The sequence below is a fragment of the Myxocyprinus asiaticus genome, chromosome 45, assembly GCF_019703515.2.
Source record: "Myxocyprinus asiaticus isolate MX2 ecotype Aquarium Trade chromosome 45, UBuf_Myxa_2, whole genome shotgun sequence".
NCBI classification, from domain to species: domain Eukaryota; kingdom Metazoa; phylum Chordata; class Actinopteri; order Cypriniformes; family Catostomidae; genus Myxocyprinus; species Myxocyprinus asiaticus.
The window spans coordinates 26,931,452-26,956,083 of NC_059388.1; the positions used below are offsets into that span (position 1 = coordinate 26,931,452).

A 24,632-nucleotide genomic window follows, 5' to 3' on the forward strand; every position below is an offset into this window, starting at 1 on the left:
GATAGAATCAAAATCTGAGTTGAACGAAACAAAACATATTACTCCAATTTAATTTCTATCAATAAAATATTTTCGCTATTTTTATTTTTTTATTTATTTTTTACTTTTCAAACTCCTACTAGACCGTTGTTCCGATTCACACGAAATTTGGCATGTATCATCTAGAGACCCTCATGACAAAAAGTTATCAAAATAATTTTTTTGTCAAACCTTTCAGGAGGTATAGATTGATAAGTGAATTGGGCAACGGCTAAAACATTAATTGTCTTATATCTTCTAAATCTAAACAGTTTGATTAATCAAAATTCTTTTGATAACTTTTTTGCCATGAGGGTCTCTACATCAGTGTTTCCCAAACTTTTTTGCCATAAGTACCCCCACAGCACCATTAGTAAGGCTACCCCTTTATCAACACAAAACCAAAAATGTGTACCAAAGACAAAATTTCACTTAATATTATCATTAATATAGATTATAATTGATCATTCAGTATTGGTTTGAACTATTGCAGTGTTTCCGCTGCTGAATTATGAGCGCTACTGCTGAAATTTCACATGGTTCATTAATATTCTTGACAAGCCCCAGTCAGCTGTGCAATTTTTACACTGCGCACAGTTGAATGGGGCTAGTATGAAACAAAAGGGACCCCCACCACAACAAAGACTGTTCGCTAGTACATGTGCACAACGGAGAAGCAGGGTACCCAACAAGGTAGACCTACCTACCTCTCCTAGCAGAAAGTCTTTTACTTGGATAGCTTCTTTGGCAAAAGGCAGTAGAAATATAAGATTAGGGGGGCCTGGGTAGCTCAGCGAGTATTGACGCTGACTACCACCCCTGGTTCGAATCCAGGGTGTGCTGAGTGACTCTAGCCAGGTTGCTAGGGAGGGTAGAGTCATAAGGGGTAACCTCCTCGTGGTCGCAATTAGTGGTTCTCGCTCTCAGTGGGGCACGTGGTAAGTTTTGCGTGGATCGCAGAGAGTAGCATGAGCCTCCACATGCTGGAAGTCTCCGCGGTGTCATGTACAAGAGCCACGTGATAAGATGCGCAGATTGACGGTCTCAGAAGCGGAGGCGACTGAGACTTGTCCTCCACCACCCAGATTGAGGTGAGTAACCACGCCACCACGAGGACCTACTAAGTAGTGGGAATTGGGCATTCCACATTGGGGAGAAAAGGGGATAATAAAAAGGAAGAAATATAAAATTAGTTCCAGAATTGAGTTACAAAATGAACTTTTCCAAATGTCCATGGAGAAGTGATGGTTACAAGGGAAGCTAAATGGCTACTAGATAAACCTGTTCGGATTAACATAGTTGCACAGCCTATTCCGTAAACTGCCGTTATGCCATATTTGGACATTAATGGTTTGCTCAGGCCCATGCTTAAAAATTATTTTGCCCTCACAAACGATGCACAAACGAACCAAAATGGTAGTGGTATAGTGTAGTGATTCAGTAGTGTTACTGTATGTGTGTATGTTCTGTTAAATAGGTTTAAATTATCTATTCGTATTTATGTTTATAAAACAACATGCAAGTAATTTTCTGCGTTGAGTTATTTTTTATTACTTAAAAGTTATTACTACAGCTGTCTGGGCTTCCAGAGCCCTTCAAGCATCAAAAGCTCCCAGTAAATAAACACACTCAAGACAAAGTGAACATGAATAACCCATCTATAATATATTTAAAGTCGTTTTAAGCTATTCCTCCACTAGCATGCGTAAATACGGGTCTATCGTTGCAGGCTCATGGACACCTGCACAGCTGCTGAAAGAATTTCTAAGAAATCACATGCATAATTTGTACTATTTACAAGTATTTACAAGTCTCTTTAAGACTACCGGCAGTTCAAACAGTGATTTTTTTCTCTCCCCAATTTGGAATGCCCAATTCCCAATGTGATTTAAGTCCTTGTGGTGGCATAGTGACTCGCCTCAATCTGGGTGGCGGAGGACGAATCTCAGTTGCCTCCGCATCTGAGACCGTCAACATGCGCAACTTATCACGTGGTTTGTTGAGCGTGTTACTGCGGAGACATAGCGCATGTGGAGGCTTCATGCTACTCTCTGCAGCATCCATGCACAACTCACTACGCACCCCACCGAGAGCGAGAACCACACATTATAGCGACCACGAGGAGGTTACCCCATGTGACTCTACCCTCCCTAGCAACCGGGCCAATTTGGTTGCTTAGGAGACCTGGCTGGAGTCACTCAGCACACACTGGATTCGAACTCGCGACTCCAGGGGTGATAGTCAGTGTCTTTTCTCGCTGAGATTCCCAGGCCCCTCAGTTCAAACAGTGATTTTATATATTTTTTTTTTATTTTTATTTGCTTGGCGGCAGTACGATGGAAAGAAGTACGAAGGAGCTGCATAAAACCACAATTCTATGACCAAGCAGAACATTTCGCCAAACAGTTGCAACAGGAGCATGCAACCGATAAGCATGTACTAAACTGCACAAAATTCATTGGATTTATAAGTGTTTTTGTTTTAAAATATCAGACATATTTTTTATGAAAACTATTATTTTTTTACTTTATCTGGAAGGATGTTTTGATATTTTTATAGGAAAACAATACAAAATACTGATTAATGTATGTATTGATCACCAAAAATGAAAATTTGCGTTTCCTCACCCAAGTTGTTCCAAATCCTACAAACCATCTTTAAACAAATCATTAAGGACTACTTATACTACTGAATATTAATTGCATGACACCATGTAATTAATATTCATGAGCCAAGCTGATAAGTTTTATGATTATGTCCCGTCCACTTTTCATATCATTTCTACGCCCCTGTCTGCAGATTTACAGTTCTGGCTGCCATCTCTTTAAGTGTCCATGGGGGCCACACAGTGCTCGGCCCCTGACAACACTGGCCTGGAACCATGCTAATAATAACAGCCAGCAGAAATATGTGCAGAATAGGGGAGATCTGGTAGCGTAGCTGGAGGAGAGGGGCACGGGAAAGGGTTCTGTGCTCACACAGGAATGTGTGATCTAAGGAAAAGTCACACTGTGCAGTGAGGCTGTATGAATTCTGCTGCGAACATGCATGTAAAGACATCTCTGCACTTATGAGAGAACATTTATGTTTTAGGCTCAAAACATACATGTGATCGCAAATATTTCTAGCAAGCTCAATTTCAAGTTTTTGCATTACAAAATGTGTCAGAAAGCACATCCATATACATCCATGCACTTGCAATGAGCCAAAGTTTGTGTTGTGTGTATATACTTCCTACACCACACAGTGAAATTTGTAACCTGATCTAATAGAATCACGTTACTATATCAAAATATTTGCTAAATGATTTTTGCATGGTTTGTTTTACGTATAAAGGTAGCCTAAATAGATAGAAGAACTGTGGCAAATTCTCCAAGAAGTTTGGAACATCCTATCTGCCTAACTGTGTCCAGGTGTACCTAGGAGAATTGGTGCTGTTTTGAAGGCAAGGGTGGTCACACCAAATATTGATTTAGCTTTTTTTTATATTTATTGGACTTTGTATGACGTTAATTGATTAACGAAAGCTACTTGTGGCATTATTTTTGAAGAAATTCCTCACCATGCAACATTTTTCACAAGTGCCTAAAACTTTTGCACAGTATATATTTATTTTTCTTTCAGTGGAGTGTAAAGAAATACTGTGCTATGTTGTTTGTGTGCACCTCCTCTGCTCACTGCAGACAAGAATTGAAAGAAATAACGGGAGAAGGAGAACTGGCTATGGAAGATGCTTTTGTCTCTCGTGTTGCTCGTTTAAGTTGTCAACGGGGCAATTGTGGTTGCACTTAGCTCTCTGCATCACCATTGAAGATCTTTTACTGACAGCAGTGACCCAAGCATGTTTTCTCTCTTAGAGAGCTTCTAGTGACGCAGGTTATGTCTCGCTCTCTTTTTGTTAGCAAAGAAAGTTTCCCCATTCAGCCACCCCAAATGTTGACTTATGCTCTATATTACCATTTTTCAAACTGTCAGAGCTGTGCTCAGGTTTTTTGCATACAAAATTTGGTTCACTGTTCCTGAAGCTGAACTGGTAGGGCATTGCATAAGCAACGCCAGAATCATGGGTTCAACTCTGGAGTACATGCGTAAGAAAGACTGATTTGGATCAACTTGAGGGTGAGTAAATGAAAACAGAATTTTCATTTTTGGGTGAACTAACTCTTTAAGCACCAATTTTGATTTTTTTACATCAGACCCCCAAACGGTGTATCCCACCTCACAACCTCCCCGTTTATTCTAAGAAATGTCTGCCAGTGAGGTCATCTAGTCCATGGCATAACTTTATTTCCCCTATCTCTCCTGAGGAATGTTAAGGCCCTTCATTTTTCACATATCTCTCATCAACTAATACCCTTAAAATCTTCTCAAGCGCTTCAAGAAAAGCACATTCCATTGTCTGAGATGTGGGCTGTGAAACAGCCACATTGATGAAGATTAATATACTAGCTGCAAGGAAAAATTTCACTAGCCATGCCGATAACTCTCCTCGGGGAGTGAATGTTTTCGCACAGTCCGGTGACTTCCGAGACATAAACAAATGATTTGACAGAAGCTGCTTTCTGAGGGCGGGGGTTGAGGAAAACATGTTTCACATATGCACAGGGTGAAAGCCATGACGCAGCATGTACACAACATGCTTTTGTCTTGTATTACTTCCATGTAAGGCATGAAGGGAAGGGATTTCTCCCATAGTGATGTTGAAGGGGTCTTAAATCACTTTGGTGATTTTAACCGTTTTTTCACTGCCTGTTGCCACTCCAGAGCTGAGGCCCAGCGCACACAACGAAGATTGCGAGTGCATTTTACAAGAAACATCAGGAACTTTTTAGCTTTATGAGAAATACATTTTTATGTTTCATTAAATGTTCCAGCAAGCCATAACATATACGGGACAGTGCGGCATAAGGTGTGCTGTGTTATGTTAATTGCAAGAGGAAAATTGAACGACTGAATGCAACCTTTTTGTAAATCAGACCATTTTGAGATCCCAGACTGTCAAATCAAATAGTATTTATGCCAAATGGTCTGAAAACAGAGAGCTGCATATGATCATTAGCATGAGATGTAACTAGAATCTTATATCATGATATCAATAATTTTATATCACGATACTGATATATATCATGATATAGTAAAAATCTTTCTGGAAAATGTATTAAAATATATTAATATTAAATAAATTACATATTAAATAAATACACTCACTGAGTACTTTATTAGGAACACTATGGTCCTAATAAAGTGCCCGACATGGTCTTCTGCTGTTGTAGCCCATTCGCCTCAAGATTTGACATGTTGTGCTTTCTGAGATGCTATTCTGCTCACTACAATTGTACAGAGTGGTTATCTGAGTTACCATAGCCTTTCTGTTAGCTCGAACCAGTCTGGCTATTCTCCGTTGATCTCTCTCATCAACAAGGCATTTCCGTCCACAGAACTGTTGTTCACTGGATATTTTTTGTTTTTGGCACCATTCTGAGTAAACTCTAGGGACTGTTGTGCGTGAAAATCCCAGGAGATCAGCAGTTACAGAAATACTCAAACCAGCCCATCTGGCACCAACAATCGTGCCATGGTCGAAATCACTGAGATCACATTTTTTCCCCATTCAAATGGTTGATGTGAACATTAACTGTAGCTCCTGACCCATATCTGCGTGATTTTATGCATTGCACTGCTGCCACACGATTGGCTGATTAGTAGGTGTACAGGTGTTCCTTCTGAAGATATGGATTTAACCACTGGGTTCTTATGGATTACTTTTATGCTGCCTTTATGTGCTTTTTTGAGCATCCAACTTTTGGCACCCATTCACTTGATATATCTCATAATTTACTCTTCCTCATGCCATCCAAGATGTGTATGACTTTCTTTCTTCTGAAAAACACAAATTAAGATGTTTAGAAGAATATTTCAGCTCTGTAGGTTCATACAATGCAAGTGAATGGGTGCCAAAAGTTGGATGCTCAAAAAAGCACATAAAGGCAGCATAAAAGTAATCCATAAGAACCCAGTGGTTAAATCCATATCTTCAGAAGTGATATGATAGGTGTGTGTGAAAAACAGATCATTATTCCAAAGTCCATTTTTGCTAGAAATTCTTCTCCTTGCCCAGTAGGGGGCATATGCATGAAGAATGTGAATCACCAAAAACACAAGAAGAATGTGAAAGTTAAAGTGGAGATTGACTGAGCAGGGAGGAGAACTTATAGTAAAAATTTACTAAAATATTGACCTGTTTCTCACCCATAACTATCCAATCGCATCTGAAGACATTTATTTAACCACAGGAGTCATGTGGATTACATTTATGCTGACCTATGTGATTTCTGGAGCTTAAAAAAATTGAGAAATTCTTCTAAAAATCTTAATTTGTGTTCTACTGAAGAAAGAAAGTTATACACATCTGGGATGGCATAAGGGTGAGTAAATTATGAGAGAATAAAATTTTTGAGGTGAACTACTCTAAGTTCACAAAGGGGTTCAAGGAGGTGTAGTTCGACACAATAACTATGGACATTTCAGTAACTTTTGACAACCTGAAAGTGTGCAAATACTTCTGGTCTTCATTTTGAGTAGTGCATCTATTTTTATCTAATTTTAAACCTAACATACTTCTTTTTGTGAAATGTTTTGCTTGAAATGTGTGCTTTTTCTTTTTCTTTACAATGCTGCTTGATTTTATATGTTGTTATCTAATGCATTGACATTCATCAATTTTTAAATGTGACTTCAGTGTCCAAACACATTTTAGGGCCACTTTATGTCAAGATAAAGATGTTAAAGGACTCGTTTCACTTCATGTCTGTGTTATATGAATGTACTGTAGTTCAGAAACTCATCAAAAGCTACACTCTACTTGACAACTTCAAGTCATATTCTGTCACTGCCATCATTGTGGCTGAAAAGTTGCTTACTTGGATACGATTTTTTTCCCACTCTGATCGTGGTCTGATCAAGCAGTTATGTGAGAAGAGACATAGTTAAAACCACTCAATCTTGGACAAAAATGTTGGGAGGAAAAAGAGCTTTTTGTGCTGTTTCATTTTGTTCCTCATCAAGTAGAGGACAGCATATAAGAGGGTTTGGGACAGCTAATTTAGTACTAATATGTGTGTCATTTCTGTGAGTTAATTTGCGTAATGTCACTCAAAGGTCACATAGTGCTGTCATTCGCTCTGTGTAGTACAGATAATTCACTCTCTTAGTCTGTGGTCAGCCTGTTTGAATGTGAGGGCTCTATCTGTTTGCACAGCATGTTAGAAACCTTTTCTTTTTTTGTGCATGTTGCTTACGGGAAAGAGCATTTTTCCTACCATATTTGGTCATGTGGAGCCACGCCAATAGGCAGCAGACGTTTGATGCCATACAGGCATCTCAATTCGGCCTTTTTCCTTTGCTCTTTCTTTTTTTTTTTTAGGAACTTCCATGCCGATACTGGCTGATAGTGGTGCGATCTTTGGCCATGCATGAGAGGACCATTTAAAATGAGCATTTTAAAATGCACAGCATAAAAGCACGTCTGCATCTGAAATGCATTTTCAGGAGCACAGCTGCTATTCGTAATAAATGGCTCTGGGTTTAATGAGTTAATGCCTGTGAAAATTGCCCATTCAAAAACGGAAACAAAAACGTTATTCCTGACATCCGAAACCTATGTGCTTACATTTTTCTTTCTGCGTTTCTTTGTGTAGTGAAGAGTGAACAGTTAGGGCGAAATATATATAATGTGAATGCCAAACTAAATGATTTAAAATTTTAACAATATATATAAATAACAAAAATAATAATAGTAATAAATATATAAATTAAACTTATATATATAAAACTTGACTTTTTTGTTTCCATGGAATGCAACAGGAAAAATGTTGAAGAATATACTGGCCACTCTTTTCCATATGAAAGTGAATGCAGATCTGGGCAAGATTTTAGTGAATAACAACTTAAATTTCTGTCTGTTCATCACACAAAGCTATTGTTTGGCTTCAGGAGACTAGGCATGAGTTGTATGGACCAATTTGGGCGAATTTACAAAGAGGAAATGCCATATTTAATTTCAGAGAATAAGGGCAAAAAGATATAGTTACGGTTAATGATGGTGTTTATGTGTTTATAATATCGCACTTTCATTAAAGTTATTGACATTTACTCTGCATCATAAAGCCTGTAATTACACTTAATTTTGTATAATGGAGTGATTTGATGCATATTTGTGTTTGAGCAGGTAAGTTTAAACCTACAGTCCCAGAATGATTCACAGGGCATGCAGATGTGTCGAGGAATGCAATCCATTGTCTGGGAATGCAGGAATCTCCTTTTCCAACCCCAAGTGGAAATTCAATGGCTGAGGCCTATTTTTGCTCTTCCCTAAACTTTTGATCGCCTCCCTCCCATTTTTGAACCCCATTTGTCCAAAAGAGATCAGAATTATATCTGCCGGTTTAACAAAGATGATGTCTTTTGGGATGTGCAGTATTAGCTTACTGGTTCCCTTAAATGCATGTTTGTGCATCTCCAATATGTTTTATTTTATTACCCAATATAAATATTAGAATGATTTCCTGAAGAAAAGAGAAAGGCAGTCTGGGCAGAGACAGTGCTTACACTGCAGAGAGCTTGCATTCTTTTGGCTTTTGGCTCATATCATATTTTATGCGTTCATAAAAGTGTTCCACTTGCATCTAGGCTTATGCTGCATTGCATAAGATGTAGTTATAATTGTGCTGTTGCTATTTTAACTTAAAGTCATTTCTTTTGTAATTTCACTGATGGATTTGACAGTTGTCTTTGAATTTTATACTGACATCCCACGTTTTAAACTGTTTTCCATGACCAATGCAGTTGTCAAAATGTCCTATTTGCAGGCGTTTTGTGACCCATGATTAATTTATTCCACAACCAAAAATGTCCAACAATAGGGTTATTGAGCAATAAAGTGAGTAGAATAAAACTAAAAGGCCACTAAAATGGCTGGATTATGGGGGTCTGGGTAGCTCAGTGGTAAAATACGCTGGCTACCACCTCTGGCTACCACTAGCTAGTTCGCTAGTTCAAATCCCAGGGCGTGCTGAGTGACTCCAGCCAGGTCTCCTAAGCAACCAAATTGGCCCGGTTGCTAGGGAGGGTAGAGTCACATGGGGTAACCTCCTCGTGGTCGCTATAATGTGTGGTTCTCGCTCTCGGTGGGGTGCGTAGTGAGTTGTGCATGGATGCTGCAGAGAGTAGCATGAAGCCTCCACATGCGCTATGTCTCCGCAGTAACACGCTCAACAAACCACGTGATAAGATGCGCGGGTTGACTGTCTCAGACACGGAGGCAGCTGGGATTCGTCCTCCGCCACCCGGACTGAAGTGAATCACTATGCAACCATGAGGACTTAGAGCGCATTGGGAACTGGGCATTCCAAATTGGGAGAAAAAGGGGAAAAATCCCCTTTGGCGTGGATGCAGCATCATTCAAAATCAATCATTTTCAGTCACAGATGCCATTATAGAAATTCATTATTCACAGTCAGCCATGATTCATTTAATCCAGTAGTGAAAGTGGCCAATAACAGGCTGTTTACTGAGAGTAAGCGAGTAGTATTTGACTGGTCATGTGATCTCAACATAGTCTCCATGTAGAATATATGACTGGATTCTTCATTTCATGTGAGTGCTCATTATTTTATATATATGTTTAAAAATGACAATTCATTTCTTTAGGAGTAAATCTTTTTTTGATGAGGAAAGAATTGCTGAGTGCACCTTTAAAATGAACTGAAAGTTGACAAATATAAATTAATGCAAAAATCTACCAATCAAATTTTCTTGTCCTCCTCTCCAGTCTTATAATTTGCTGAGTCTCTTTGGCCAGTGACAGCCATGAAAAGCAGTTGCTATACTCTTTCTGCCAAAATATCTACTGAATTTATAGCAACAAATCCTGCTCTTTCTATATCTTTCTCTCTCTCTCTCTCTCCCTCCCACTCTTTCTCTCTCCCTCTCTCTCTCTCTCTCTCTATCTCTCTCCCTCTCCCTCTCCCTGTCATCTGTTTCTCACTCTCTCATTCCTTTGGTTTCTGCTCTAAGGCCCTAGAGCCATAAATGTGCTGATGCATCGGAGAGTCCAAGCTGAGCTTTGGGTTACGTGGAAGCAGCCCTCAACAAGCCAGACGCCGCCCAAGAAATCATATTTTATTGACTTATATTACAGCTTCTATCAAGAGTCAGATGGGTTAGTCTCATGTAGTTAAACCTTTGACTTGTGGCATAAAGTCTGGTCCTTACTGCATCTTATTCTGGCCAAGAACTGTCCAGTTAGACAGGAAGAGACCAAAAAGGGACCGACCACAGTTTGTTTTGTTTTAAGATACTGTACTCTTTAGGGGCACGATTATCTGAAAAAGATGATACTGCAGAAAAAATAGCTGAAAGTGTGGATAGACGTTTTAAATGGGTATCTTTCAAAGATTTGATGCAAATCCAGTAATTGTTTCATCCTCAAAAGCGTTCGTTGGATAAACCTGCTACCTTGTGAACACGACTCTCCATGATGTTTCCATGCAAACTGATAAGAAACACCTGTGTGCCCTGACTCTTGGAAGTTTTGAAAAAACTAATCTCACTGTAAATTTGGTGACAGTAGGTCGAAATTTCTTCATCTGAAATTGGTCTGTGCTTACTGAAGTTCTAATCATTGCCCCCAGTGACTGAAGCTGGAAGTGTTGTTGAACATATGGCCACGTGGAGGTCCAGTTTCCGAGTGGAATGTCCACAGAGTGGCGCCAAAAGCTAGTTGTTTTTAGTTGTAAATAGTGTATTACAATCAACAGGAAGGTATATTGTTTATTAAACATACATCATAGCCTAACCCCAACCCTAAACCTAAACATCAATGGAGTAAACATGTAATTTTAGAGGGAAAATGCAACCTCCGAATCACGCTTATCATTTATTATGTGAATATGATTACTTTTTGGTTTCCATGGGACCAAAATCCTTGTCTCTGAGGCCACTTGCACAACATACTAACAGTAGAGCCACAGAAAAGGTAAAAACATTTGAATTGATGCAAAAATGTCTGATGTGAGTAACACGATGTCAGGGTACTGGAACATTTGATAGCAACATCTTGGCTTTCTGTGTGATTATGTTGGAGAAATCAGCTAATGAGATTAGACCTTGCCAGATTAAGAACGTGCTTGCCAGTTCTATGTGCAATATGGGTCTGATGGTCAGTGAATAGACTGTGGGCATGCCATCTGAGGCTGAGACTAGAGTTTAGTTGACAATGGAAAGCTAGTGAACTTTCCTGCATCCACCAGACTGTTCTTTCTCCTTTAAAAGCTTTGAAACACAGCAAGTCTTCTAAAATTCATCACATAAACACAGCTGTGTGTTAATGGGAATTGTTGGCCTGTCACACACAGTCATTATTTTGTACATGGTCCAGACCTGGTGCTGGATCCTTCCATTGCTGTCCTAACACTGTCCTGAGATCTGCGGTCGTGTGCCGCTCCATCAATCACCTGGCTTTATGGGACAACTCCGGCTGGCCTCCAGTCAGTTTTATTAGGGCTCTCAATTTCCTGCACATCTCATTGAGCACACACACCCACAATTCTGTAATGGCTCTGTAGGTTTTTCATCACAGATACAGACAGACAGACGAATGGTTTTGGAGACAGAGGTGCCCTGACTGCACAGCAGTATGGATCTCTTTCTCCTGGCTCAGGCTGGCTTCAAAGAGATCTGCATTCCCAGCTCACTTTCTTTGATGTCTTTATTTCTCTGCAGTTTGTTGAGTGAACAGCACTCAAGGGGGATAGTGAGGGAATTAGATTCGCTCTACTCTTGTCTCCATGTCTCTCTGTTTCTTCCTGTCTGTTCAATGACTGACAGGTGGCTGGGATCTTTGAATTTCTGTCCTGGTGCCTTTTATTTATTTTATAGGGCTCAGAGTGGCATTAAAGGAATAGTCTGGGTTAAATACAATTTAAGATCTGCGACAGCATCTGTGGCAGTGTGTAGTTTGTATTACTACTTTTACCTACTACATTTACCAAATTGCACAGTATACAACAGAGTCACTAAACAGGATACTGTATCTCTCAGTGCAGTGTGCTCAACTTGACCTTCCAAGTGTGACTAAATGTACCTGAAGTATTATTCAGTGCATTCTTTTGAATATCTTTTTCTTGACTCTTTATTTGATTGGACTGTCGAAGTTTAGATGTTTTTACACAAAATTAAACATTTTATTTCCTAGATCAGTGGTTTTCAAGCTAGGGGGCCACAGAGGAATGCAATGGGGGTCCGCAGAAAAGTTCAGACTAAAATGGCAACATTTAACATATTTGACATTACTGTTCATTCTGCTTTAAGACTGGTCAGAAATTATGATTGATTGTTATTATTTTGTTCTATCGACAGCCCTAGTTTTTAAAAACAAATATGTATACATTGTAATTTTGTGAGAAAAAAAAATATTATTTCTAAATGTTCATCTCCTTTCTTTGAAATACATTACACTGCCTGGCCAAAAAAACAAAAAAACTCACAGATAAGCAGATACTTAAGAGCCTATTATTGGATCATAATTGCAGTGATTAATATGATTCAGCTGGCAGCAGTTCTTTTAACCCTAACTGATGCAGTGTGTAGCTTCTCATTTCTTAAATAACCATGTCGGAAGACGTATCACATGGTCGTGGAAAAGATGTTACTGTGTTTCAGAAAGGGCAAATTATTGGCCTGCATCAAGCAAAGAAAACAACTAAGGAGATTGCTGAAATCACTGGAATTGGGTTAAAAACTGTTCAACGCATTATTAAAACCTGGAAGGATAGTGGTGAACCATCAGCTTCGCGGAAGAAATGTGGTCGGAAAAATCTTGAATGATCATGATCGGAGATCACTTATACGCTTTTTGTCACATCGTAAAAAATTGACAGTAGAACTCAAGGCTATGTTTAACAGTGAAAGTAAGAGCATTTCCACACACAATGCAATGAGAACTTACAGGATTGGGACTAAACAGCTGTTTGGCCACATGAAAGCCACTTGTTAGTGAAGCTAATCGGAAAAAAGTACTTCAATTTGCTAGGGAGCATAAAGATTGGACTGTGGAGCAATGGAAAAAGGTCATATGGTCTGATGAGTCCAGATTTACCCTATTCCAAAGCAATGGGTGCATCACGGTAAGAAGGGAAGCGCATGAAGTGGGCAAGCCTCTGGAGGCAGTGTTATGATCTGGGGTTGCTTCAATTGGTCAGGTCTAGGCTCAGGAAGATTATGCGGCAATAAAATGAAGTCAGCTGACTACCTGAATGTACTGAATGACCAGGTTATCCCATTGTGGCATGGGGGGCATGGTCATGTGTCTGTCTGCAGGAGAGGGAGAGCGGTAAGGCTCGTCACCTGGGTTGTGATTACTCTAACACCTGTCTCTCATTATAGTGATGGTGGAAGGAGACCTGATAAGGCACGCCAGAGCATCAGTGTGGGAGAGAGAGACAGCAGAGAGAGTTGTGGGAGCATGTGCCCGCCAGATTATCAAAGACACATTTGTGTGTATATTTGGCCACTAAGTGCCCTTTTTTGTTAAAGATTTTGTGTGAAACTGAATAGTAATAAAATACTCACGCTGACAGTTCGTTGCCTCCTGACTCCTCCATTGCCCACGAACTTAAACCTATCACAGTGCTGCCGAAATCCAGGAATGGAGGAGTCAGGAGGCAACAAACTGTCAGCGTGAGTATTTTATTACTCTTCAGCTTCACACAAAAATGCCACACCTATCAGTGGATTTCTTTCTTCCCTGACGGCACGCGCATATTCCAGGACAGCAATGCCAAGATTCATCAGGCTCAAATTGTGAAAGAGTGGTTCAGGGAGCATGAGGAATCATTTTCACAAATGAACTGGCCACCACAGAATCCTTACCTTAACGCCCATTGAAAGTCTTTGGGATGTGCTGGAGAAGACTTTACAGAGTGGATCGACTCTCCTGTCATCAATACAAGATCTCGGCCAAAAATGTATGCAACTCTGGATGGAAATACATTTTGTTACATTGCATAATGTTGTCAAACAATGCCACACAAATGCGTGCCTTAATCAAAGCTAAAGGCGGTCCAATGAAATATTAGAGTATGTGACATTTTCTTTATTTATTTATTATTATTTTTTTAGGCCAGGCAGTGTACTTTCCAGAATAGTTTGTACTTCTGTATCTTTAGGGAGTTTCTCATAACCTTTGTCAAACTCAGGTTGCCCATTGGGGTTTGTATAGCAGTATTCTCTGTAAAACTTATTTGCAACCAAATTTATTGTGAAAAATGCTATAAAGATAAACCTGAATTTAACTGAAAAAGTTTCTTCTCTGGTTTATAATTAAAAAAAATATTGCATATACTGCATTTCAAACTGTTCTGAGACCAGTGCAGACAGACAGAACACTGGAGGTAAAGTAATTCACTAAATAGGGAGCAAGGGTGCATCCTATAGCTTTTCTATGCAGTTAAGTGCATTCACTACTTTTTTTTTTTATTAATAATTTTTTTTTTTTCATTTTCTCCCAATTTGGAATGCCCAGTTCCCAATGTGCTTTTGAGTCCTCATGGTCACGTAGTGATTCGCCTTAGTCTGGGTGGCGGACAACAAATCCCAGTTGCCTCCGCATCTGAGAGAGTTAACCTGCGTATCTTCTCACGTGGCTTGTTGAGTGCGTTGCCACTGAGACATAGTGCGTGTGGAGGCTTCACGCCATCCACCACGGCAGCCACGGTCAACTCACTATGCGCCCCACTGAGAATGAACCACATTATAGCGACCACGAGGAAAATGCCCCATGTGACTCTAACCTCCCTAGCAACCGGGCCAATTTGGTTGCTTAGGAGACCTGGCTGGAGTCACTCAGCACGTCGTGGGATTCGAACTGGCGAGCTAGCGAACTTTTTCCAGTGGGTGGTAAGCCATTTAATGCTGTATTTATACCAGCCATGTTTCACGTAGACATCGCATACTATTAATTTTGGACCACTCAACATGTTTGGCAGACATGGGACAATGGTAATCATTACACACAGACATTCAGAATTTTGTAATTCAACATTTTATTTTAACATGATTGGCAGTGATTTGATGATGCTAGCCAATACTTTTAATCAGAATTATGTATTCATCTTTCTAGAAAATCGGTCTCAACATTAATAACCAACACTCCTGGACACATAAACTATTTGATGAAAAAATCTTTCTATAGCTTGGTATTTCTTAAAATGTCACAACTTAGTCTTGCTGTCCACATATGAGGACATCAATTTTTAGGAAAACTATCTTCTCTAGAAAAAGAAAAAAAAATCAGTGTCAAATCAGTATCAAAAACTGAAATGGAAAATGTCACATGGGGTCTCAGGAGGATAAGACATATTTATTGTCTTTTGGCATTAGTACAATAATTTATGTAAAAGCAAATTATTTAATTTTGCAAACAACGTGTTGTCTTTATAATATCACATACAGTGGTGTGAAAAAGTGTTTGCCCCCTTCCTGATTTCTTAATTTTTTTGCATGTTTGTCACACTTAAATGTTTCAGATCATCAAACAAGTTTAAATATTAGTCAAAGATAACACAAGTAAACACAAAATGTAGTTTTTAAATGAAGGTTGTTATTATTAAGGGGAAACAAAATCCAAACCTTCATGGCCCTGTGTGAAAAAGTGATTGCCCCCTAAACCTAATAACTGGTTGGGCCACCCTTAGCAGCAACAACTGCAATCAAGCGTTTGCGATAACTTGCAATGAGTCTTTTACAGCGCTGTGGAGGAATTTTGGCCCACTCATCTTTGCAGAATTGTTGTAATTCAGCCACATTGGAGGGTTTTCGAGCATGAACTGCCTTTTTAAGGTCATGCCACAGCATCTCAATAGGATTCAGGTCAGGACTTTGACTAGGCCACTCCAAAGTCTTCATTTTGTTTTTCTTCAGCCATTCAGAGGTGGACTTGCTGGTGTGTTTTGGATCATTGTCCTGCTGCAGAACCCAAGTTCGCTTCAGCTTGAAGTCACAAACAGATGGCCGGACATTCTCCTTCAGGACTTTTTGGTAGACAGCAGAATTCATGGTTCCATTTATCACAGCAAGTCTTCCAGGTCCTGAAGCAGCAAAACAGCCCCAGACCATCACACTACTACCACCACCACCATATTTTACTGTTGGTATGAGGTTCTTTTTCTGAAATGCGGTGTTACTTTTACGCCAGAGGTAATGGGACACACACCTTCCAAAAAGTTCAACTTTTGTCTGGTCAGTCCACAGAGTATTTTCCCAAAAGTCTTGGGGATCATCAAGATGTTTTCTGGCAAAAATGAGACGAGCCTTAATGTTCTTTTTGCTCAGCAGTGGTTTTCGTCTTGGAACTCTGCCATGCAGGCCATTTTTGCCCAGTCTCTTTCTTATGGTGGAGTCATGAACACTGACCTTAACTGAGGCAAGTGAGGCCTGCAGTTCTTTGGATGTTGTTGTGGGGTCTTTTGTGACCTCTTGGATGAGTCGTCGCTGCGCTCTTGGGGTAATTTTGGTCGGCCGGCCACTCCTGGGAAGGTTCACTACTGTTCCATGTTTTCGCCATTTGTGGATAATGGCTCTCACTGTGGTTCTCTGGAGTCCCAAAGCTTTAGAAATGGCTTTATAACCTTTTCCAGACTGATAGATCTCAATTACTTTCTTTCTCATTTGTTCCTGAATTTCTTTGGATCTCGGCATGATGTCTAGCTTTTGAAGATCTTTTGGTCTACTTCACTTTGTCAGGCAGGTCCTATTTAAGTGATTTCTTGATTGAGAACAGGTGTGGCAGTAATCAGGCCTGGGTGTGGCTAGAGAAATTGAACTCAGGTGTGATAAACCACAGTTAAGTTATGTTTTAACAGGTGGGGCAAACACTTTTTCACACAGGGCCATGTAGGTTTGGATTTTGTTTTCCCTTAATAATAACAACCTTGATTTAAAAACTGCATTTTGTGTTTACTTGTGTTATCTTTGACTAATATTTAAACTTGTTTGATGATCTGAAACATTTAAGTGTGACAAACATGCAAAAAAATAAGAAATCAGGAAGGGGCAAACACTTTTTCACACCACTGTAGTTTGTAGTAAATGGGTCTATATACATGAAAATATATACAGTAGCTGGCTTTATATTTTAGAAATGGGGTCCCTCGCAAGTAGATCACAATGTTTGGGGGTCCTTGGCATCAAAATGTGTAGCATGCCAAATATGTTTTTTAGAACTTAAGTTGTATTTAACCCAGAGTATTTTTTTAATAAGAATCAATGTTGGTTTGATTGTTTTTTTTGTAGTCTCGGTTCAGACAACATTCATGTATTATGTAGTAAAACCATCTGCAAAGACTCTATGAACTATAAGTCTATGTAAGTGTGAATTTGTTTTTTTTAATTATAATTTTGAGTGTTGAGTGACCGTCAGTGGTCAGTGATTTAGAGATGGAAAGTCAATGTTCACATAACTGGCATACCTGCAGCAACTTTTAATGAGGTGCGGGGAGAGTGAGGTATGTTTGTGTGTGTCTGAGGCTGTGATAGGCAGCTGACGCTGCAAATTTCTGGGATACCAACATGCAGCTGGCTTCAGTTCATCTGTGCTCTCAAAAACTTGAGGACAAACTTGAGGAAAGTCTGTGGAACATAGACACTTGGAAAACCTTAAAATGTCTTCTGATTATTTTTTACTTTCACAGCTAATTTTCAAGTGTGTCATTTTAAGTTTAGCACCCATATTTTCTTCACTAAATGTAAAAATCAAGTTATTTTTCAATTCCAGGTGGTGCTTTTTGTGGTGTAGAAATTACACACCTTTACCTCTTTTTGCTATAAATGCAAAAATAGCTGTCTATTGATGGCTCTTCATCTGTGGAATTGTCCCGTTTGTTTGTTTACTTTGGATGCACGATAAAAACATCTCACAATGTGATTGTATAATTAACTAATAATGCAGCCAATATAAGTGTGCGTCATAAAATATTTGATGGTTAGATTTGCATTGCTTTTTTTCCTGTAAGAACAAGACCATTTAATGCTGTACTTAATACCACTTTGTTTCACTGTAAAATATACATCACATTACAGTAAAACGCTTTTTAACGTAACATGTCTGCATAGCTCCTCCAAGGACTTGGCCAGAGAAGACGGTCTGAAATATCCTCCTACGCCAGACTCCTGCTGCGGCCACAGAGTGTGTGTTAGCATAAACTCTGATAGCAAAGCCAGTCGATGTTAATGGACCTATATTGACAGACATGTAAATGTAGGCGATGGTTTATGTTGGCAATCCTCCGCTTTCTTCCCAAGCCATAAATTTAGTCTCTCGCGCAAGTTGTCTAGAGCGGCTGTGGTCCAAAAGGCAGTGGGTTGTACATCCAAACATTTAGTATTTTTAATCCTTTTGGCAGCAGGTTTGTGAATCACATCAGCTTTGGCTCTGCTTATAAAGAACGCTCTTACCTCAACATTTATCTCGGTAAATGACAAGCATCTAGAGCTACAAGCTAATGGCAAATTGATCAGGCTAAGAGTGTTGACATTAATGAGTTTGTAATAATTTTTTTTACTGAAAAGTGGGCATATGGAATTGACTGTGATTGTTAAAAAACATTAAAGTCAACATGAAATAAAAACTGAGCCTAGTAACTTTCTAAATGCATGTACCTGATCTTTTTGTGCATGATATATCAGTTGTAATATTTTATTAAATTTAATAACTTTTGTTAGCCTCTTAAACTACTAATTTTCATCTGAAGTCACGAATACGTACTTTTCAACCCTTTCTCCCAACCACCTAGCTCCATTTTGTTTTGAAACACCCACTTTTCATGATCTAATCCATTCTCAATGGATACATTTAAGTGCCCTAAATTTTTTCGTATGTACTGTTTCACTCAGAAATACGTCGTACAGAATATAAATATGTTGCAAATGCGAAATGCATTGTTTCATATAGCCACCAAACAGAATTGCAAAAATAATGACTGCTATTATTTTGTATGACTGCTTTCAAATAGGTTTCCGAACACTGCCTCCTGTATGCCATTGGTTGGATATTCCCTCCTCAAACTCAGCCATTGGTCAAACTTATGCTGCTAGTCAGGACTCAAACAAATCGCAATGATTTGAAAGTGCCACAGAGCCACATTTTACACTTTTCAGGGAAATCAATGTAGAAATGACTATTTTACTTTGCTTATTAAGATAAGTAACATCCCAAAAATTACGCATCACTTTTTATTATTATTATTATAATAAAATAATTAAAATACTTTTTTATGATTATTATTGTTATTTAAAAACAGTTTTCATCCTACCTAAACTAAGGACACTTTTCCAACACTTTATTGGTTTTATTGAATAGCTACTTTCTTTTCCCTGTGGAGTCTAATGGAGCCAGCACTGAATTGTTTGTGTGGTTTGGCACAGACATCTATGTGTACATTTGCGACCTGGAGAACATCGCATACGGAGGCTGTGAGACTGCATTCCCATGGGTCATTGCCGTGATGAGATTTGATGAAGGGTTAAGCACCATACTTACGAGAAACATAGTAATTTACCAGGTAAATGTGTTATTACTGCCATTAAAATGCATGCTCTCTAGACAGGAGGCGTCTCCCAGCTTGTTGGGGGCCTGGAGAGGAAGCCAGACCCCCGTTATGAAACATTCTGCAGGGAAAATGTGCAACAATGTGATTGTAAGAGCCTAGAAGCTATTATCCGGTTGCTTGTGTGTTAGCTGTAGTTGTACATGGGTGGTCTTCGATAGCAAGAGACACTACACAACAGTTTCTACGTTTTCTCTATCTTGCTTTCTCGAAAGACGTTAATGTTAAGTGTTAATGTCAGAGATATAAAGTGTGGTTTGAGCACACTTACATTTTTGTACATTTGTATAAACACTTACATATACCCTTTTTAATATTAACCACTTTAGAGATGTACAATTTATAAGTTGACCAATTATATTGTGTTTGATGATTAATCTGCGCTGAGTGTTGTTTTTGTAACTGTCGGTTATCAGCAAAAATCAACTACGATAGTTCGCAGGTAGCATCCATCTGTTGAATGATAATAAAAAATGTCATCAGGTGAAGTATATAACAGATTGACTATTTGCATATATATATATATATATATATATACACACACAGTACACTGTTTGATACACTGTGTAAATATGTATACACTGCCCCCAGTGGCTTTGGACATTTCACTCTGAAAATTAAGCTCACAAGTGCCCATACGTTCAACAACACTTACCGCCACTTGGCCACTGGGGGCAGTGTTTAGAATTTCGATAAGCACAGACCAAGTTCACCTATGGAAACTTAACCTACTGTTTCCGATTTCACTGTGAGATAAGTCTGGCTATCGATACATTGATATTATATGTTTCATTGTCTATCCAAACATACACAATTGTACGCATACACTATGTATGAAAAGCAACTAATATAAATGAGTTAATCTTGCTCGTTCACACTTGAATTTCAATCATACATTTTTCAGGATGTCATCGTAGCTCTCTGTGAATGGAGAGCATGATTGAATTTGGGTTGATTGTACACAGTTGTGACAGTTTTATTGAGCTGAATCAGTGTTGTTTGCTCAAAGGCTCAAATCTGAAGAGTAGCCATGCTCCTGCAAACACAAAATCTCACTAAAGATAGACCAAATTCCTGCGGTTTGCAAATGCAGGCACAGCGACTCGTCCTGATAAGAAAGATCAGCTTGATCTCTCCCTCTCTTTCTCCTTCACATTCCTTGCCTTCCTTCTCTCTCTCTCTGTTGTTTTTGTTTAGTCCATTTCTGTGTGTGTGTGTGTTTGGCTGTGTGTTATGTGAAAATGGATGAGGGGTTTAGAAGGAGAACTGTTTCCTGTTCTCCTGTGTCAGAACTCAGAGACCCTCTGCATCCCTTTCTCTGTCTTTCTCTCTCTTTTTTTCGCCCTCTTACATTGTGTGTGTATTTGTTGTGTGTTAGGGAAAACTCGTCTAAAAGTAGCAATGCTACTAACTTAGCTTAGCTGTTTTCAAAACAGAGTAGGCTAGCAACACGCTACTTTTTCCAATGTGTAGTGGGGTTGCTTGACAAAACACTTAATCACTATTTTTATGTCACATTGCATTGCGCTTGCAGCTTTGCAGCCGAGCAAACTGAGGTAATAACCAAACATTAGGAAGCAACAATTCAGTTTAGTGATTTGGTTTGTTGGATAGTTCATTTAAATGAACCGCTTCAAAAAATTATTTGCCAATTCAGTCCAAGTGGAGCATTTTTATTTTATTTTATTTTTTTTATTAAGTTTTTTTATTAAGTTTATTATTTACTTTTATTAAGTAAATAATATTAGTATATTTATTATAATAAGTTTATACATTTATAAATATGTATTTAAGTGCTACTGTTCATCATCATGTTTCTATAAATTATGTATAGAATATTATCATATTCTGTTTAATGCTTTCACCCTAACTAAGAACCCATTTATTTTTGTGCCAGATAAATACTGCTCTGATTGCAGTATATTTAATATATATTTAATCTATAAAATTATAACAGTTTTGATGTTTAATGTTGTGTATAATGTGTAGTGTTGTGTAATTAGTTAACTTAAGAGTCAAATACTGTATTTTCTGTGACAGTCTATCATGTTGGTGCTTTCTATGTTTACAGTTGAAGCCATAAGTTTACATACACTTAGGTTGAAGTCTTAGTGGTGTACCTGTGGATGTATTTTAAGGCCTACCTACAAACTCAGTGCCTCTTTGCTTGACATCATGGGAAAATCAAAAGAAATCAGCCAAGACCTCAGAAAAAAGTCTGGTTCATCCTTGGGAGCAATTTCCAAACACCTGAAGGTACCACGTTAATCTGTACAAACAATAGTATGCAAATATAAACACCATGGGACCATGCAGCCATCATAACGCTCAGGAAGGAGACGCATTCTGTCTCCTAGAGATGAACACAGTTTGGTGCGAAAAGTGCAAATCAATCCCAAAACAACAGCAAAGGACCTTGTGAAGATGCTGGAGGAAACAGGTAGACAAGTATCTATATCCACAGTAAAACGAGTCCTATATCAACTTAACCTAAAAGGCTGCTCAGCAAGGAAGAAGCCACTGCTCCAAAACCACCATAAAAAAGCCAGTCTACAGTTTGCAAGTGCACATGGGGACAAAGATCTAACTTTTTGGAGAAATGTCCTATGGACTGATGAAACATAAGTTTTACTATTTGGCCATAATGACCATCATTATGTTTGGAGGAAAAAGGGTGAGGCTTGCAAGCCAAAGAACACCATCCCAACTGTGAAGCATGAGGGTGGTAGCATCATGTTGTGGGGGTGCTTTGCTCCAGGAGGGACTGGTGCACTTAACAAAATAGATGGCATCATGAGGAAGGAAAATTATGTGGATATATTGAAGCAACATCTCAAGACATCAGCCAGGAAGTTAAAGCTCGATCGCAAATGTGTCTTCCAAATGGACAATGACCCCAAGCATACCTCTAAAGTTGTGGCAAAATGGCTTAAGGACAACAAAGTCAAGGTATTGGAGTGGCCATAACAAAGCCCTGACCTCAGTCCAATAGAAAATTTGTGGGCAGAACTGAAAAAGCGTGTGCAAGCAAGGAGGCCTACAAACCTGACTCGGTTACACCAGTTCTGTCTGGAGGAATGGGCCAAAATTCCAGCAACTCATTGTGAGAAACGTGTGGAAGGCTACCTAAAACATTTGACCCGTTAAACAATTTAAAAGCAATGCTACCAAATACTTACAAAGTGTATATAAACTTCTGACCCACTGGGAATGTGATGAAAGAAATAAAATCTGAAATAAATTATTCCTCTACAATTATTCTGACATTTCACATTCTTAAAATAAAGTAGTGATCCTCACTGATCTAAGACAAGGAATGTTTTCGACGATTAAATGTCAAGAATTGTGAAAAACTGAGTTTAAATGTATTTGGCTAAGGTGTATGTAAACGTCTGACTTCAACTATATATGTGCTCAGTTTTTTCTGTATTGTGTTCTGTTTTGCTGTACATTGACTGTTTGTTGAACTACTTTAAATTATGAGTAGCTTGGAGCTTGACAAGCTACAGTACAATTTCAAAGTAGCTTCCAACCTGGTCAACCATACAGAACAATATTCAAGCAAGATGTTTGTATTTTAAAGCACAATTTCCCAAAACTGTTCCCAACTAACCAGCAACCATTCTGAGAGGTAGGTGATTATAAAAAAAAAAAATTGGAATTGGCAATAATTGGGAGTCGGGAAGGGAGAATACGTGAGAGAGGGACAGTTTAGGACTGGGAGAGAGAGAAAGGAAAAGGAGGAGAGGGAGGAGGCGAGCCTGCCGGCAGTGATCGAGAGTTTGCACCATAATGGGAGAGAGAAAAATGGAGGAAAAGAGGAAGGGTGAAAAAATGGGAAAGGAAGAGGCCGGCTTGGGACTTTTCTGGTAGCTACAACTGCAGAGAAAGAAAGAGACTAGAATACTCATGTTGGGAATCAATAACCGGTTCATATTTAGAATGGGTTCCATTCTTCAGCATTCCCACTTTCATTGAAAATCTGGAAATTTCAGAGAAGTTTAAAACTGTGGTTTCTAGGACTTGAAAAGTCTTGATATAAAAAGTTGAAAAGTTGTGCTTAAATTAACAACCAAACTGAAACAAAAGCATGCAATTTACCTGTCAGTCAGACATTGGTCGGTGAAAAAAATCCACATACTGAGGCAAAAATGGTAGCGTTTTATTATCAATGAAAATAAGATGAAGACCCTCACGTCATGTAGAGGTGTGTTATGAAATGTTTGGTATAAATAATAAAATGAAGGAATAATGACAAAAATAAAATAAAACAAATAAATTCATTCATCTCTTTTAAATATCCTTTTAACTAACAGTGTTGTAAGAAACAACCGCCTTAGTCACAAATGCACTATGTTTGATCCATGAGAAGGTGAAGTTCAATTAGGCCTTATAATGATAGCGAATTACAGCAACATGGAGTGATATTTACGCCATATACTAGAGCCCTTCTGCTGCACTGAGATTTCAATCACCAGTGAAGACACCATGAGCCAGAGAAAGAGAACAAAGAGGCCAGTTTTTTACTATTTAGTGAAGAAAAGTTTAGAGTAGCTGAGAAAGTGCGTGATAATATTTACTTCTTGGATAATCTGTCCATGGAAGCATTGTATGATTGCTGTTTATTCAATGCATCGATTACACTTTGCAATAAGGCTGTGTATACAGTAACATTGCACAGTAGTTAACATGAATTAAGAATGAGCAATCATTTTACAGCATTTTGATATCACTTTCTATAAATACTAATACATTTTAATGTTAAAATAAAGTGATGTAAATAATTAAGAACTAACATGAACTAACAATGAACAGTAATACCACACATTAACCAAAATGAAGAAATGTGTGAAAAAAATATTCATTAATTCATGATACCTAATTTAGAATGTAATACATGTTACATGTGCCTATGTTAATGTATACAACCTTATACAAAGTGTTGCCAATAAC

The 24,632-nt window shown here is 38.6% G+C and overlaps 1 protein-coding gene across 4 annotated transcripts in view; it reads left to right on the forward strand.

Moving 5' to 3' along the window:
* The window catches only part of cald1a (caldesmon 1a), an 84,695-nt gene that overhangs the window by 15,449 nt on the left and 44,614 nt on the right, over positions 1–24,632 (forward strand). The gene's annotated exons all lie outside the window — the stretch shown is intronic.